This window comes from Malaclemys terrapin, chromosome 8 (assembly GCF_027887155.1).
Source record: "Malaclemys terrapin pileata isolate rMalTer1 chromosome 8, rMalTer1.hap1, whole genome shotgun sequence".
Taxonomy (NCBI): Eukaryota; Metazoa; Chordata; order Testudines; family Emydidae; genus Malaclemys; species Malaclemys terrapin.
Window position 1 is genome coordinate 35,623,279 of NC_071512.1, and position 18,957 is coordinate 35,642,235.

Sequence of the window (18,957 nt, forward strand, 5' to 3'; positions counted from 1 at the left end):
TGATCATGGACGGGTTTCCCCCTCGTGCGCTGTGTGAGGCTGTAGTGACGTACCGGCCTTTGGGCAGTTGCAGCATTGGGTGCAGGTGAAAGCTCCAGCTCAGACAGAGCCACTGGCAATACCAGTGGGGGAGGGGGGGGGCAGGTATTATAAACACAGATTGACTGGTGTCTCCACGCACTGTGTATGCTGTTGTTTTACAGGGGTGAGAGCTGAGGCAGAATGTGGGAGAGAAATCGGGCTGAGCTGACAGCAGACGGAGGGACTAAGAAGCGTTTGACATTGCTAATACAGTAGTACCTGCTGGTGACAACTAAGTGAAGGCCAATTGTTCTAGGTGCTCTACAAACATGTGGTAAGAGACAGGCCTGCCCTGCAGAATGTACAGTCTAAATAGCCTGGACAGATGTGGGCCCTGACAAGGAGCAGGGACGTGACTTGCCCAAGATCAAACTGCAAGTCAATGGGTGAACCAGACTCAGCACACAGCAATCCTTCTCCCCCCCTCTCAGTATGCACCACCACACTGCATTGCTTCCCTGTGTAACCCCTTTCCTTCCAGGAGCACAAAGCCCCACACACTCACTGGTTTAGCCTGCACCTTGCAACCCTGGGGAGTAGCTAAGGGACCTAGCCCCTTTTTGCAGGTGAGGGTCACACAGCAAGGCAGCCACAGAGCCAGGGTTACACCCCAAGACTGCAAGCACCCAGCCCTATGATCTGACCACTAGCACACACTGCCTTGGCTTGGTGCAGTGAGGTGAAATAGAAAGGCTGTTTCAGAAAGTACAATGGAGGTTTGTGGAGAGGTTCTGGGAGTGGCTGGAAAGCAAGCCAGCGCTAGCTAAGTGGGGAAAGGCATGAGCAGAGCCCGGTGCAGGCGCTGGGCCATTTATTCTAATTGTTATAAATGGCGGGCAGTTCTGAGCTGCATGGCCCAGAGCCTCAAAGGTATTTAGGTGCCTAATTTGCATGGTTTTCAATGGGTGCCTAAATCCATTTGGGGAGCTGGGCCTAAATGATTGTCCGAGTATAAGTGATCTCCAGGCGACCGTCCCTCCTTGTAGCTTCTGGATGACCCCAAGCCCAACTCCACGGCTGATGTCTGTAGACTGAGTCCTGCCACAGAAATAAGCCCTAGGCTACCTGTACAAAGCTACAGACTCACTAGCCGAGCAGGTGGCGATGTTTGTAACTGAGCCATTGAGGGGTGCACCATGCCGCGTAATGCCCAGGGATGGAGAAAACCCACTGGGGCCATCTAGTTCAATAGCAGGATTGTTCCCTACTGACTGGCCATCAAACTCCTCTGCCCGCCCTTGGCCAGAGCTGGGGAGGCAGCCACTTGGTGAGAGCACGGCTCCACTTTGCGGGCTAAGGAGAGTCAAGACAAAATGGTAAAGTCAGGGGAGGAAAACTAGAGCACCCCAAAAAAAGTCATAACTACAAACCTAGACCCCTCCATGCTGCCCCCAAACCCCACATCAGGCCAAAGGCACCAATCCACTACGGCAGAGACATCGGAGCTGCCCAACTGGCTCAGCCCAATGGCTCAGGCACTCCGAGAGCTGAGCTACAATAGCGGCCTACATCAGATGCTGCAGAGGGATGGTCAGTCATGCCACAGCCTGCCCATGGAGCCAAATCATTGAGCTCAATGAGACCACTGTAAATGCAGAGTCAGTCAAGAGTGTTACTCTGGATTTGCGTGCATGTGACTGATGTTGGACGCGGAGGCCCCAGGGCACTCTGCGGTGCGCCCTTTAGACCCTGGCAGAGCTAATATTCATGGGGCACGCATTGCTAAAACACACGCGTGGCTAGAGGAGTGCCCAGCAGTGAAGCCCAGGTGTGTGCTCGGGCTGCACCCAGCACATTCAGCCTTGGAAGCCATGTCGGGGCAGCTTCAGAGGGAGACGATGATTGAGAGCCACGGGGCAGGGGAGGGACGTGCTGCCGAGTGGATTATGGGCCTCTCTCCCTTTCCCGGTCTCCCGCGGCCCCTGTGCGAGGCAGCTGGCACAGGCCGGGCCCTGCAGATGGTGCAGCAGCAGTGTACGGATCTGGCTACCATACAGGTGTTTGATTTTTGGAGCTGCTAGCTAGCCAGCTTGGGGGGGGAGGGGGAGGGAATCAACCCACAGTTGAGCGAGTGAGTAGTCCATGCCCACTGGCATTAATTATAATGATCATTCTCTTCCCTGATGCATTCCGGGCTGGAGCCAGGGACATGGCGCATGCTTTCTGGCCCGGCTTTTTGAGCTTCTTTCCCCCTCCCCCCCGGCATTGGAGACTCAGGGGAAGCCATTGGCTTGGCTGCAGCTCGACAGGCACAGGTGGTAGCACCAGCTGCATGTTCTCTCGTTCTTGTTGGCTCCACCACCGCTCTCGGTCCCTGTCGCAGCAAGAGAGATGGTCAGCGGGGCCCTCAGCGTGGCTCGAATAGCATCCCAGCTGCTTGGCTCCAGCTGGCGATTTCCAGAGCGTACCACAGAGGCAAATGCCTCTCCTATGCGGGAGCGTGCGTTTGGAGGCGTGCCTGCTCCTGTGTGCGCAGACATCAGGTTCCCACTGATCGGGCTCGGTTAAGAGCAAGAAAGAGCGGGCCAGGAAGGAGAAAAGCCCTGGAACACTTGCAGTCTAGAGAGATGCAGCAGGGCAGCACCTGAGTCAGGTACAGAACCCACAGCTGCTGGGTGCTAGGTTAGTGCCCTACCTCCTGGACTGCACTGCTTCTGCGGCATGTGATGGACGAATGGGCCATAGGTGACCCAGTCTTTCACCTCTAGTTCACATCCAGCCCTGCTGTGCCGTCTTGTCACCCTCAACCTCCTGTATGTCACACACAGCTGCCGGACCGGATGCCCTTTAGCCCTTAGCCATAGAGCTTGGCTGTCTTTGAGAAATCCAGGATTTGGGAGGAAGGGGACACAAGAACTAGGGGGTCACCCATTGAAATTAACAAGCAGCCAGCTTAAAACAAATAACAGGAAGTATTTCTTCACACAACGCACAGTCAACCTGTGGAACTCTTTGATAGAAGATGTTGTGAAGGCCAAGATTATAACAGGGTTAAAAAAAGAACTAGATAAATTCATGGAGGATAGGTCCATCAATGGCTATTAGCCAGGATGGGCAGGGATGGTGTCCCTAGACTCTGTTTGCCAGAACCTGGGAATGGGCGACCGGGGATAGATCACTTGATGATTCCCTGTTCTGTTCATTCCCTCTGGGGCACCTGGCATTGGCCACTGTCGGAAGACAGGATACTGGGCTAGATAGACCTTTGGTCTGACCCAGTATGGCCATTCTTATGTTGCATGATCATGGGGGCAGTGCCCAAATGGGAGCTTTCCATTCAGAGTTTGCTCTGCTGAGGACAACTGGGGAACGCTTCTGCCCTAGCTGGTGCTCTCTGGGCTGGCCTGCCTGCTGTCTCCATGAAAACAAGCAGGGTGGAAGGAGAACCTTGGGTGTAAGAAAATGAAGGGACAATGGCAGATGGGCTGGCAGCCTGAGGGGATCCCCTGCCAGGCTGAAGAGATGGGGTTTAGCTAGGGCTAAACAGGGGTTGGGCATGAGAAGGAAGTCAGGGCTGAGGCTCGTGGTTGGATGAAAGAAGCCTAAATCTGAGGCTGGGGAGATGGGACAGGTGGAGAAGGCAGAGAGGGACCTGGGGAGACTGTGAGTGGAAGAGTGAGAGGGACTGGCGAGTGAACCATGGAAAGTCTTTGGACCCTTCTCCTTTAGAAGTGGGGGGGGGGAGGATGGGGGTGGTGTAGAAGGGCAGGGGGAGAGCCTGCGCCCAGGAGAGGGTGGGAGGAAGGAAAATAAATTGATAAAGGCAATGAATTTGATAAGGCTCAAAGGGCAGAAAAGGGTCACAGGCAACGGGGAAGAAAGGGCGTCTGAAATGAACAGAACTGCTGGAGAAAGGAGCTAACAGGCAAGAGAAGAGCTGGGTGGGTGGGGTCCAGGCCCAGCCACAGGAGCTGTAGAGCTGCAGCAGCTAGAAAGGACACTGCAAGAACCACAACTGGAACAGGAGCTGCGGTCAGTGCTAAGAGATACCTGACCTCAGCCATGCTACCATGTATGGGCTGGCCAGGGTCCACTCACACCGTAAGGGACAGCAAAGCCCTCTGCTGCAAGACTCGCTGGGTGAAATCTCTGGCCTGAGCTATGCAGCAGGCCAGCCTAGCTGAGCACAGTGGTTCCTTCTGGCCTTGAGACTGTTAACATGCAGCGTATTAGTCCCATGAATCACTTTAAACCCCATTCCACAGAGTCTGGGGAGTGCAAGCTCATGTGACAGCCATTGGTTGAGAGGTGTATTTGGGACTTTTCCCCCCATGTTGTGTCTCCTGCTGGTTGATTGGGGCATTGAGGGGGTAGGAGAATCGCCTGGAGCTGCAGCAAGGTTAGGGCCTGGTTCCTCCCTGACACAGCCACTAGAGGATGACATAGCTTCACACACGTAGGCAAGAGTGCAGTTCAGTCTGGTACAAGGAGTGGTGAGCACTCACCTTTGCCAAGTTAGCAAAAGCTGTTCCAGGCTGACAGTACTGCATTAGCTGGCCTGCGTCCGGCTCTGAGTTGACAAGTATCCACAGCACACAAACACTCAGCAGGCTTCCTTGTTGGCAGGCTCAACAGAGAGGACTGAGTGAGCCATGGAGCCTGAACTAGCCTCTCAGGCCCTGGAGGTTCCCTTTGGAGCAAGGTAGAGATGCAATGCTTTGGGGGATGGAGGGGAGCTTGCACTGCTGCCCCTCAATATGCCTGTCCAGGGAATAAATAGAGGGTTTCTGCCTCCAACAGTGGTTAATCTGGCATCTTTTCACCGGCATTTTATTCACACACACACAGTGTAACCAGAGGGGTGTGGACTCAGTTCAGATTAAATTAGGAGTTGGCCCAAACCTGCCTGAGATTTAGCAGTTCATGGGATTTCTCCTAAGAGGACTGGCCAACGAGGAAGTCATGAAGAATGCTGAAAAAGAGTCATTGATAAAAAATAAGAGACTAGTTGGGATTAGGGAAAAGTAAGGGGACATTGGGGATTGCTAAAAGCAGCTGGCTTGATTTCCATTCTAGGGCATTAAGGGAATTTACCTAACTCAATGAACTCTTGATGATTATTTTTGAAAAATCGGGGCAGCTAGTGCAATTGTGGAGAGGGTGAAAGCAAAAGTGCAACTGAGCTTCAAAAGGCAAAGACCAGTGATCCTGGCAGTTTCTATCCAGTACATCCATCCTTTGCCCTTAGTAAAATAATGGGAAACATACCAGCAAGCAATCTATACACAGAGGGAGGCTAAAGAACCCATGAGCCCTCAGCAGCAAGGACATATAAAGAATAAATATTGCCAGACAAATGTGTTTAAAAAAAGAAGCAAAGGCTGGAGGTGAGGGGGATGATGGAGAAAGAAAAGGTAAGGATACAACACCAGTGGCTCAAGCTAAACTAACTAGCTATCTAGTGGGTTGCTACAAGGGTTGGTGTGAGGTCCACGGTGGTGGGTGCTTAACCGGGGGTGGGGGGCTGGTCAATCTCTTCTGAGCCCCCCTGGAGAGGGCAATGCAGTTCCTCTGGATCGTCAGGGCCAAGTGTCACAATCTCTGTCTTGCAGCTCGCTGCCTTTTTCTCTCTCCTCTCACTCTCCTCAGCTCTGATTCCCTGCTGAGCTCTTCCTTCCTCTTCTGCTTCCCCCAGGCCTCTCCCCATCCATTTCCCTCTTTCTTTCTTTCTTTCTTTCTTTACCCCCATATGCACCCATCCATCTATCCCTCCCCATACACACCTCTGTATCTAGCTATGGTTTTCCATAGTGCTCATCACTGTAGTGACTAACGGCTCTTCCTGGTTTTTTCTTCTCCTCTCTCCTTTCTTACCCTCCTCCTCTGCTTTCTCCCTCTCTCCCTCCTGTCCCCTCTGCTCTCCCCATTCTCACTGCCCTTCTCTCCTCTCTTTGGCCTCACCCGACGCCTTCTCTCTCACTCCTGCTGCTGTTTTGGGCTCTAAATTGCTGCCGCATTAGCTTGGCTGCTGACTCCCCACTCCCAGCCTGACGCTTTGACGCAATTAGCAGCCTGACCTCATTTTAACCTCGACGCCCCCCTCCCTGGGAGAAACAAAGCGACGTGGGGAACGCGGGCAGGATGCAGGAAGCTCTGAACAAAATGTGCTTCATCTGAGCCGGATGGCGCTCTCGCTCCGAGCGCGCCGGGGCCTGCTCCCGCTCCCACTGCGCTCAATAGCGAACCCCCTGCTGGCTTCAGTGCTGCAGGATGGGGCCCCAGGGGTGTTCCAGCAGCTCACAGGCTCCAGCCTGGCTGTGCTTTGTCCTTCTTGCTCAGGTCTTTTATTCAAATGTGTCCTTTCTAGGGGGCATGGCAAGGCAGGCAGCGGGCAGGCTGTCTGGCTAGGCCCAGCCTTGCTGGGCGAACAATGGTTCAGGTGTTTTGCTGCTGTTGCTCTGTTAATATTCAACAGGGAAGTTAAGGGAGCTGGCTGCCTGTTCTGCAACAGCTGATGTATGGCAGGCTCCTTCTGCCAGCGGCACTGGTTGGCAGCACGCTGGCTCAGGGGCAGCAGCTTTAAAGGGACGCAGAGCCAGCCCTCCGAGCCCACAGTGGCCCAGGATGGAGAGGACTTCCAGAACGAGGGACGGAGATGGCACCACCTGATGTTAAGGACCCACCAGAGATTACAGCTGGGACTGGCCAGAAAACGAGAAATCTGGGTTGCGGTTTTGACATTTGGAACAAAAATAAGCCCTTTCGAAATCTTGCATGGAGAGAGAGAGAGAGTATGGCCCACAATAGCCAATGACTAGGGCACTCCAGTGGGATGTCAGAGACCCGGAGATCTGAACTGGGGTCTCCCACATCCCAGCTGAGGGCCTAAATCACTGAGCTAGAGTCTTTGGCCCAATCACTATTTAATTATTTATCTACAAAGTGGAGCAGCTCTACAAGGCCAGGCTGAGCCTAGAGTCTGGTGGTTAGGGAAGCCCTGGGTCTAGGCCTCTGGCCTTCTACATGCAAGGTGACTCTCTAGTAGGGTTACCATATTTCAGCAAGCAAAAAAGAGGACGGGAGGAGCCCCGCCTCCGTCCTGCCCTAGCCCTAGCCCTGGCCCTGCCCCTCCCACTTCCCGCCCCCCTCAGAACCCTCAACCCTCCCCCCGTTCCTTGTCCCCTGACTGCCCCCTCCTGGGACCCCTGCCCCTAATTGCCCCCCCAGGACTCCACCCCCTACCTAAGCCTCCCTGCCTCTTGTCCCCTGACTGCCCCCTCCTGAGATCCTCCCCCCATCCTAACTGGCCCCCAGGACCCTACCCCCTACCTGTACCCTGATTGCCCCAACCCTTATCCACCCCCCACCCCCAGACAGACCCCTGGGACTCCCACGCCCCATCCAACCACTCCCCACCCCCTGACAGCCCCCCCCAGAACTCCCGACCCATCTAAACCCCTCTGCTCCCTGTCCCCTGACTGCTCCGATCCCTCTCCCCACCCCTTCCCCCTGACAGCCCCCCCCCCCCCCGAACTCCCAAACACCCCCTCGCTCCTTGTCCCCTGACTGCCCCCTCCTGGGACCCCTGCTCCTAACTGCCCTCCAGAACCCCACCCCCTACCTAAGCCTCCCTGTTCCTTGTCCCCTAACTGCCCCCTCCTAAGACCCCCCCAAACTGCCCCCCAGGACCCTACCCCCTACCTGTACCCTGACTGTCCAAAACCTTCTCCACCCCCCCAAAAAAGCCTCCCCCCCGTCTCTTGACTGCCCCCTCCAAAATCTCCCTGCCCCTTCTCCTGCCCCCTGGCCCCCTTACCCTGCCGCTCAGAACATGGTGTTGGGCTCTGTGCGGAGCCGGACACGTGGCTGCGCTCCCCAGCGCAACACACAACCCGGTCCCTGCCCCTGCACAGTGCTGCCGGAGCGGGGCGCTGGGCTGCAGGGGCGGAGGAGCTGCCGAAGCCCGATGCAAACGGCCCGGCAGGCCGGCCGGCTCAGAATGCAGGCGGGGGGGGCGGGGAGGAGGAGCTCTACAGCTGCTCCGGACTCCAGCCCGGCAAGCTGCAGGGGGAAAGCGGCTGGCTTTCCTGCAGCCTTCCAGCCGCTCGCTCTGCTCTGCATGGGGGGAAATCCCGGACATTTTTAGTGATTTACAAATTCCCCCCCGGACGCTATTTTTAACACAAAAAGGAGGACATGTCCGGGTAAATCCGGACGAATGGTAACCCTACTCTCTAGCCCACAGGCTCTTGGCTATTCTTCTCTGTGGGTTTTACCAGAAATTCCAACCTGGACTGGAGAACATATAGCCGCACTTGATACATTTCTCCAACAATGTCGGTTTTGACGGATCAGCGTTTTCGAATGGAAAAACATTTTGTGGAAAATTTCCGGACTGGCAGTAACTGTAGCCACAGGAGGCCACCGTGATGATAATGGGAACATCTACACAACTCTATTAGCATCTACACTAAAATACATCTCCCACCGATGTAAGTCGCCCACTACACCAACTTAATGACTCCACCTCCACGAGAGGTGTAGCGCTTAGGTCGATATTGTTAGATCAATGCAGCGTCTGTGTAGACATTGTATTGCTTATATCGACTGTTGCTGCCTTTCATAATGCTCCACACTGGCAGTACAATTGGTACCAGTGCTCTTGGTGAGAACATGCACTGCCGACACAAGAAGCGCAGTGTGGACATGTCAAAGTGATTTAATTACTGTGGGGGCTGAATGTTGATGTAACGTAGGTTGACTTAGTTGTGTAGTGTAGACTTGCCCTTAGGCAGCTTCAGGAGGAGGAAGCTGAAGAGTGGCAGTAAGGCCTGCCCCTTTTCCACAACCGCTGGCTAAGTCACATGTGCAGCCACCTCACTCCGGTTCATAGTAACCGTCTGGTGCTGGGACTTCCCTACCCATCTGGTAGAGCATCTCATTGCGTGGTCTCCAAGGGAGAACTCTGGACCCACCAGCTCTGGGGGGGTTGTCATTAAATGAGCAAGCGGCTAGGAGTGAGGTGCTCTGCTGATTAATCACCCGGTTTGTATTACTGAGCAGCAGGGCTAAGAGAAGTGACATATGGGTGAGTCAGTGATGGGGCTGAATTCCTGCTTAGTGTCAGCTAAGGACATTCCTGCCATAGGACCCAATCCTGCATGACTGATTCAATGAGACGTGCCGGTGACGGCAGTGGTGAGGGTCCAGCCCTGGAGCGGGTTTATGACCTGGATACAGTAGGATCTCTCAGCACAGCGCTCACAAGAAAGAATGCCACCTATCGAACCACTGTCCCCACATCTTGCAGGACCCTGTAAAGGTACTCCTGGACTGAGGAAGGACCTGCAAAGACTAAAAGTCTCCTATTGTGGAGATTTGTGGCCCAGGACAGGAGATCGGATGAAATAGCAGTCAGGTTAGAGCTCTGAAAAGGAAAGAAAGCTGAGAGCCGGCAGGGCAAAAACAGAGAACTGGTCATCATCTGAGGAGCAAATCCATGGGCCAACCTCCCACGCTTGGTGTCGCATGGTTCTATGAAGATGTACTGAGACTCGTGCTTGAACACTGAGACTGCTGCCACCCGAAAGGTGAGGCTGATGGATGGACAGTGCCAGGGCAGGTGCAGCAGCAGTGGCACGGACACCAAGCAGTGTGGGGGGGTAAGGGCTAACAGCTTCACCTTGCGTGACACACATGAGTGCGGTGGCCCCCATGCATTGTGTGTGGCGCACACACAACCCGGGGAGCTCAGCCAGTGCAGTGTGCGGATGGCAAATCACTGTGTGAGTGTGTGGGATGGCTGACATCTGCTGCATGGCATGTCGGCTGCAAACGCTAGCCTGTGCGTGCATTGGCCAAACTTGCTGAAGTGACGCCGCTGAGGAATGAGGTAGCTGCCATCACCCGTGTCCCGTGGGGGTTTGCAGCACTTACCAGCACTTAGGCTGGAGGGGGCTGCCACAGATGGCATCTCTGACATTGGGTGCGCTGCTCAAATGCTACCGAGCAACATTTCTGGTGGGACAGGTGCATGCCACAGCCCAATTCAATTCTGCAGCTGGCTGGGCAGGGAGGTACCAAGAGCCAGAGGTGGTGTTAGAATTTATGGTCTGCAAAGGAGCTCATGGGGCAGCTGCACTAATGCTAATGCATGAATGCACCCAGCAGATCCCTTTCTCTGCTCTCCTGAGCTTCTCCAGTGCTGGTGCCTGGGGCTGGTCTACAGTGGGGACTTTTGCACCAGTGCAAATCTCTTGTGTAGGTGCACTGAGGCAACATAAAATGTGGCATGCTGGTGCAGCGCACGTTTACATCAATACAAAAATCCCCATTGTAGACAATCTTCCCCTGCTTACTCAACCTCAGGATCCATCAACACTGCAATCTGGGGGTGACATTGCAGCTCACCTAGCCATGCCAGTGATAGTGTTAATTTAGCCAGCTCTGGTAGTGGAGCAGTGATACTTTGGCAACATGGGCTTCAGTGTGGGCTAGCCTGGACGGGTTTGTACAGCCCATGCTGCTACTGCTTCATTGCTCCAAGGAGTGTATGTCTACACCAGCAGCGAGCCCACCCTTGAATTGCAGTGTAGACATACCTGCAGTATCAGGAAACTATTCCTAGCTTGCTAGTTCCAGCCCATTATTGGCTTTTTCACCTCCCCTTGTCCCATGTTAAATATCCCAGCCCTGTCTTTTACATCATCTAGCAAGAACCTAGAGACAGTTAGCAAGTAGTTGTCTTTGTTCCTTTGGTGGTAGAATGTGGATGTAAAGGAGTGATATGAAGGAGGGAGGCTCTTGGGGTGGAGGGGCTCCCAGAAATGTATTGGTAAAATTCAACCAGGTTAAAGAAAGGAGTGATGGGGGCGATTTCTCTGCCTCTGACGGCGTCACTACCTGTCTGGAGCAAGGCTAAAACCAGGTCATTGTGGATTGGTTCAGCAAGTCAGTGCTCTTCTCTGATGGCAGCTTACCTAGCGTACTCTGTCTCCTGAAGTCTTTAAACCCCAAATGGAGGCCTTGCCGCCTTTCTATAAATGATGGTGCAGTTCCACAAGAAGATATTGAGCTGGGTGGGCTCTCTGGCCAGGGTTATACAGGAGATCAGCCTAGATCTTGTGCTCCAGATGTGAGCTTTCTTATTTTAAAAAAATCCAATGACTGCAAAGAAAAGCATCACAATGTAATACAGAAGTAAGCTGATGCCTGAGTTTGCAGACAGCCTGAACCAACAGCACTAAGGTAAGTCTGCCCTGTGCCTATTCATGTCAAGGCATTGTTAACTGTGAACCCCAATGATGCCACCCTTTCACTGCTGATCTGTGTATTCAAGAAAGAAAAGGGACGATCATATTGTGAAGCTCTGCTCTGAGAGGCGTCTCATTTTTGGTATCACAGGTAGGTTGGGAGGGACCCACCATTTGTTTGGTTCCATGCAATGCTGACTTATTCCTGGGTGCCTCAAAATAGCTCTGAAGAGCACCTTTGTTGTCAGACCAGATGGCACCACACAGCAGGTATTTGCAAAATAATTTTCAGGAGACAATCTCCCCAGATTCCCAATAGAAAGTCTTGACCCTACGTACCTCCCATTTCCAACTACACAAGTGGAGCAGAGTCCTACATCATTAGACTCAGTAAATTCCTCTAACCGACCCCATCAAGGTGCAGCTTAGTCCAGGTTTGTTTACACAGTGATGCTGCATCCTGCCACACTCTGGTTACGAGAAAGCATCTGTGTTTAAAAGGGAACACAAGTTCCTTCCCCTTCCTCCTGCAGCGCAAGAAGCCCTGGGACCCGCGGGGCATATCACCAGTGAAGGGGACCATTTTTGTGGGAGACCCTTGTGGAAATATTGGCAGCACATCACTGATGTCCCTGTAATCCCTCTCCTCGGGCCAGATGGCTCCAGGTGACCCTCTGTAAGTCATCAACACTTTCCGTTATGGTGGGGAGCCCAAAACACGATGCTGTGGAGATGGTCAACCATAGTGTTTCAAACAGCTGGGTGTGCAAATACCCCACGGCCTCTATGATTTTAATAGCATCAAGGAGTCGCCTTACCCACTAGCGCTGGCTTGTAATTACCAAGCCGGAGAAGATTGCCCTTTAGACGACCCTTGGATATGTAACAAACACCACAGGCAGCTTGGAAGGAAGTATTTCTAGCTATTTGCACCCTCTAGTCTTCAGATACCAGCATGTCATGCCCTCAGCCTCCCCTCCACCAGAGTTTCTATGCTCAGCTCTTTGCTGGGATTTGGCATGAAATGCTACAGAGCGGAGCGTCCAGGGTGTGAGAGGATGCAGGAAGGTTACATCAGCAATTGCTGACGGGTGTGAAGGGAATCGCACATTCCTTGTGTGCAGTGGATTAGACAGGAAGGCAAAGGGTATTGAGTGTCACTCACAGAATGAGAAGGGGCTACTTTCGGAGCATAGGAAGATGCAACATGATCTAGCTATGTGCGTGTGTGTCTGCGTGTGTATGTGCATGTGTGAGGGTGCGTGTGTGTGTTGCGAGGCTGTTGCTCAGTCTGCACGGCAAGCGAGGGGCTCATCAGACAAAGCACAGCAAAGAGATCTATCTTGCAAGACAAGGCGACTGAGGTCACAAAAGATTGACAAGCCCTTTGCCCCACACCTGACTCCGCCTCCCATGCAGCTCTGAATGAACCTTCCCACCTGCTGGGAAGGTTGCTGCTCTGGCCGCTGTTCATTAACCAAAGCAATGGACGGGTTCATTTTCTCTCTCCAGACCCGAACTGTATCCAGGCTATTAGCTGGGGCGCTGTTTCCGCTCAGCGTTTGCTCTCCTGAAAGTTTACACAAATCCACGGCTGCTCCCGGTTAGAGCGGGAATCGCAAGCATCATTGCTTCTGCTTCACTGCTGCGTCAAGGCTGGTTTCAGCACTGCGGCAAGATGCTTTCAGGCCAGACCAGTCAGGATTGGTGAGAAATAGGTCGGCCTGAGACAGCATAAGGAAGCTACTAAATCCTAGATGCTGTGGGGAAAATGCCAAGGCCCCTGTCCTGTGTTAAGAGGAGGGAGGTGGAATCTGCAGCTTCAGCATTCACTTTGTGTTTGGATCCATCCTTGTATATAGTGCCTGCTATACAAGGGAGCCGGCAGCACCAACGGGTACCAGTCGGGGCTGGTTACTCTTCATACTGGAACCAGGGCCGCCTCCTGTTGCCACTGCTGTTCATCCACGCACTGGAGCCGTTAGCCAGCATGAATCACATACTTGTTTTTTCTTTAAATGTTGCAAGTGGATTTAGTGTTCATGGCAGAGAGAGAGAACAGTGCTGGCTTCAGCCAGGCATTCTGCAGGCAGGAGGCACTCAAGCTGCCCCCACGGTCCTGCCGTGGCCTGCAGCTTCCCCTCTCCTGGGCTTCATACTTCTGCTCTTTAGTCTTGAGCCGCAGCCACCCCTGTTATTCCAGTCACGAGTTTCTGCAGGCAGCTTTGCTGATGCACCCCAGTCTTGCCCTGCAGCCTCCTCCTGCTAGTCCAGTCCTGCAAGTCTCCTGAGCAGAGCCTGGCAATTGGGCCAAAGCATGTGGCAATTTAGCGATGTGCCGAAATGACCAGTTAAGGGCCAGGGTGAGAGACTCCAGCTCAGTCATTCGCCTGTGGGACAGGAGGGGAGCACACAGCTCTAGAGATGAAAGGTGAGTGCACCAACCCACTGCAGAATCACCTGCCCCCAAAGGAGTGAGGAGCCACCTGCATGCGAGCTCTTGTGAGTGATGTTCTCATTACAGTTGAGCGAATACTGCAAGATAGACCCTGCAAATAGTCATTCCCTTTTGAAAATGAATCCTCAGTTCTTGGCCTGTGCCTAGGGTTGCCAACTTTCTAATTGTACAAACCCGAACACCCTTGCCCTGCCCCTGCCATGCCCCTTCCTGAGGCCCCACCCCTGCCCCACCCCTTCTCTGAAGCCCCCCCACTCACTCCAGCCCCCCTCCTCACTCTCTCATTTTCACCAGGCTGGCTCAGGGGTTGGGGTGCAGGAGGGCATGAGGGCTCCGGCTGGGGGTCCAGGCTCTAGGGTGGGACTGGAGCTGAGGGGTTTGGGGTACAGAAGGGGGCTCTGGACTGGGGACAAGGGGTTTGGAGTGCGGAAAGGGACTCAGGGCTGGGGCAGGGGGTTGGGGGCAGGAGGGAGTGTGGGGTGTGGGCTCTGGCAGGGAATTTGGGTGCAGGAGGCGGCTCAGGGCTGGGGTAGAGGGTTGGGGTATGGGATCTGGGAGGGAGTTAGGGTGTGGGAGGAGGTTCCAACCGGGGGAAGGGGATTGAGGTGTAGGAGGGGGTATGGGGTGCGGGCTCTCGCTGGGTGGTGCTTACCTCAGGCGGCTCCAGGTTGGTGGCACAGCGAGGCTAAGGCAGGCTCCCTGCATGCCCTGGCTTCGTGCTGCTCCTGGAAGCGGCCGGCATGTCCAGTCACTAGGTGGAGGCGCGACCAGAGGGCTCTGCAAGCTGCCCATGCTTGCAGGCGTTGCCCCCACAGCTCCCATTGGCTGCAATTCCCAGCCAATGGGAGCTGACGCTGTGGGTGGGGACAGCGCACGGACCTTCCCTGATTGCCCCTGCGCCAAGGGGCCGGAGGGACATGCGGGCTGCTTCTGGGAACTGCGCAGAGCCAAGGCAGGTAGGGAACCTGCCTTAGCCTCGCTGCGCCACCGACTGCACTTTTAACGGCCTGGTCAGCGGTGCTGACCGGAGCTGTCGGGGTCCCTTTTCGACCTGGCGTTCCAGTCAAAAACCAGACAGCTGGCAACCCTCAGGGTGACCAGACAGGAAATGTGAAAAATCGGGACAGGGGGTGGGGGGTAATAGGAACCTATATAAGAAAAAGACCCAAAAATCGTGACTGTCCCTATAAAATCGGGACATCTGGTCACCCTATCCTACTTGCACGCTGCATAGCCTGGGCCCAGGGCATCCAAAAGACCTTAAGGCTCTGGCACTAAACAGAGCGTTCTCAGGGCTGGTCCCAGCCTGCTGAATGAGTTTCCATAGGAACTAAGGTCCATTGCAAACTGACCTACCTTCTGCTCCAGGTAGCACTTCTCTGAGCCGACCTTCTCTAACATCCAGAGACAGCAGTGTGGGCATTTAAAAAAAAAATCAGAACTCCCCCAAACAGAACCCTACTGAAGCAAAATCATCCACTGCACACGTCTTTCTCCTCCTGAGGAGAGAGAACAAGCCACATGTAACAGATGTTAGTCACATCACTTAATGCACTATTGGAAGGCGCTCAGGTCCGTGGATGCTGAGAACGGAATAGAATAAAATAAAATAGAATTGGTTTCAATGGTGTTCACACCTCCTTCACATTCAGTCTCCATGAATATTGTAGCCAATGAATTTGCTGGCAGGCATGTTCTTCACACTGTCAACTGCTGCACAATATTCAGGGGAAGCAACGTTCAAATCCACAGCCACAAGTATCCACACCAGACACCTGATTCTGACAGTTACACTCATCCAATCAGGAACCATAAATGGTACCATGTGACTTATGTCTCCCATCCAAAGGGCTTGAAGTTTGAATTGTGGAGATCAAATTATACTCGCAGGTGAGCTGCTAGTCTAAGAATAAATGGCAGGAACTACTGGCCAATAAAAGAGGTAAAATATAATGCACAACCACAGTTCAATCCACAGCAGCTTTATTTTTCCTTTACTTATGTTTCCCACTGTAGTGTTGCCAGCTCTCGCAAGTTTCTCATGATGCTCATGGTAGTTGGGTTTTTTTTTAAGGTGATTATCTGACATTCTCAGCTTTTAATGAAAAAAGCAGTATGCTTCTATCCCTTCTGGTTACAGAGAAAAGCCTGGACGTGTGAAACCAGGAGGCTAATGAAAAGAGCCCCTTGTTTATTATTTTTAAAGTCTCGTGATTTTTTAAATCAGTCTCATGATTTTTGTAACCTTCAGTGTTATTAATGCTGTCACTGGATCTGCACTCGCTCTCCGGTGATCGGGTTCTCTGGCCTGTTACACAGGCGGTCACCCTAGATGATCACATGGGCCCTTTTGGCCTTGGAATCTATAGATGAATTTTCCAGACCATTGCAGAAGCCTCCTCTGAGTTCCCTCCTGGCAATTCCCCCAGCAAGGGGGAATTCCTAGCAGGTGTCAAGCTGGCTCCTACACCCCTCTGGTGGGGGCAAACTGAGGGGGGAGGAGCATGCTCGGGGAAAGGGATGCGGGTGGCGTGCAAAGCACTCTAAAATCTACAGCAGGTTTGCGTTGCAGTCCATAGCCAGCGGGCTTGGTATAGAGCAGCCTGGAAGCTGCTCTGACCGGCTCTGGGAGTGGGGTTGCGGCAGAGAATTAGGGGGTGGGTAACCATCCTCCAGCCAGCCCTGCTGTCTGCTGAGCCAAGTTGATACCGGCTGCAGAAGAGAGTCTAGCCCTCAGGCGATGTCTACACTGTGCTGCAGTGTGGACTGCAGGGGCGTGAATTGCAGAGCGCACCAGTTGTTGCACACTGACTGCCCCATGTGGACGCTGTTGGTGTGAACTAAATGGTACCTCATTCGCATTAACAAAACACCTTATAGTTTGCAGCAGCAGTGTCCACACAGATCAGAAAGTGCCCAACACTTTGGTGTGCTCTGCAATTCACACCTCTGTAATCCGCACCAGGGCTCAGTGTAGACAAGGTCTAAGTCTGCATGGAACACCCTTTATTCTTCTCGTCTCAAAAGCCATCAGCTCTGTCCTGTAACTCCTGGAGTTCCTTCCCCAGCATGTCCTGTTCAGACTATAATGGCTGGAAGTCTGGATTCTGCTTTCTCCCAGTGTCCTCTGCCTTCACCACGTTGTCTCTCAGTGTCCTCTCCACAGCATCATTCCTGGTGCTGCCTGCTTCTTTCACGCCCGCCTATCCCAGTAGGCCTTCAGAGCATGGACGGTGGGTGTAAGAGGCCAGGGGAGGCTAAGCCCCGTCCCACCCCCTTTGGAGTGCACTGCCGCTGAAAGGATGCCCCGGATGTGGCCCCACCTGCACTCTGCCCTGAGGCCCTGCTCCCATTAGTCCTCTTCCCCCCAAGACCCCACCCTCGTTCCACCTCTTCCCATTCCCGCTCTGCCCACATGGGGGCCTCGGGGGAGGGACCCAAGAGGTGAGTGGTGAGTGGCAGTTGGGGAGACTGGGGGAGTGGCTGAAGAGGCGAGTGTGAGTAGTGAGCAGCTGGCCGTCCAGCAGGTGGGATGGGGGGGGACAGAGAAGGAGGTAAAGTGATGCACGCAAGCAGTGAGCGACCGGGGTGTGTGTGAAAGAGGCACAAGCAGCCTGGAGGGGGGGGACTTCGGGGAAAGGGGTGGGTGGAGGGGTCTCAGGGAAGGAGGTTAAGCAGGGTTGGAGCATGGGTGGGGATTCGGGGGGAGGAGGCGAGTGGGGGTGGGCCTTGGGGTGGGGGCCACGGTCTGGGCGTGCCCAGCCTCCCCAAATGGAGGAGTCACCCATCACCCATGCTTCAGACCGCTCTCTTTTTCTTCCAGTTCAGCTTTCAGGGCATTAGCTCTAGTCACACAGATGTGTTGAGCTTCCTCTTCTGCTGTTGGCATCATCTTCTTTGCTAGGCACTGCCTAAGCAACTCGGTATTCTCACACTGTGCTGGGCCCACATTGGGTGGCTTTCCCTTTCCCTGACTTGGGTTCAGATTCTGCCAGCTGGGCCAGGCAGTATGCCAGAGCTTCAAAACTCAAGCTTACTCCTTGAGACCTGGTCAGCTGAGACCAGAGGCTCGCCTCCATTAGCCTCCATCACAGTTCAGTATTGTTTTCCACCCTTGGGAACTGTGTCCCATAGCCGGCATGAGCTCTAAAAGTCTGGACACGGTCAGCGCTGCTGAGCAATGCAGCGCTATTTGCATCTTGGTCTCATTGTCCAAATCAGCAGACTCACCCGCGAGCACTCGTTGACACAAGCTGGGTTAAAGAGTGCCTTGTCTCACCTGCTTCTCACCTCGCTCAGCCACAGACCACGGTTGTCCAAAGGCCCGCGGCTCCGTGTTTTGCTGGGCATTATTCATCTCACCCATGGAGTGAGCAGAAGCGTGAGGGGTCCTTTTAGACTTCCAGGCCCACCAGATTTCTAAATCTGCTTGTCCATTTCTGCCATCACCATTACTTGGTTCTGCAATCACCATTACTCTGCTCCATCTTCGGGGACATGAAAAGCTGGGAATGTAGGTAGCACAAATGCCAGGCTGCTTGTTTTTTCCTTTGTCAGCCAGTGCCCATAAGCATTGCTCCATTGGCGTCAATGCTACCATGAGCCAAGGACGTGGGCTTTTGTTATTATTATATTCTGCTTGACGTTTATATTGTTTTATTTCAGACTTTTCTCCTGCTTACGGCGCCTTTTCACTCTCTGGAGCTCTATCTATCATCAGTACGTCTATGGCTCCGTCACCATTGGATCTGAGCCCCTCACAATCTTTAATGCCTTTATCCCCACAGTCCCTCTGTGCGGTAGGGCATTGCTATTTGCCCCCATTTTACAGCTGGGGAATGGAGGCACAGGGCAGGGAATTGACCCAGGTCTCCTAAGTTCTAGGCTAGTGCCTAACACCCCCAACCTTCATATCTCTCTTTTTGTTGGGGGCGGTTTCCAAAGCAGTGAAGGGGATTTGGCCACTCATCCACTATGAAAGTGAATGGAAGCTATTCCCTGCACTGTGTTGCCTATCTTAACCCATATCTTTATCAAAACAGATTCTATGAGCTGTTGGCTTTCCAATATAACATGTCTGGGGGACTGTTGTCCACATCAAAGATGGCTACCAAACATTTCTCTTTGTCTCTTTTGCCCTTGACAATGATGGCCACGGCTCTTCCAGTTCTGCGGCTATGGGCCTGCAGCCAGCAACTTTATTTTGGCTTTAGAAATGTACAAAAA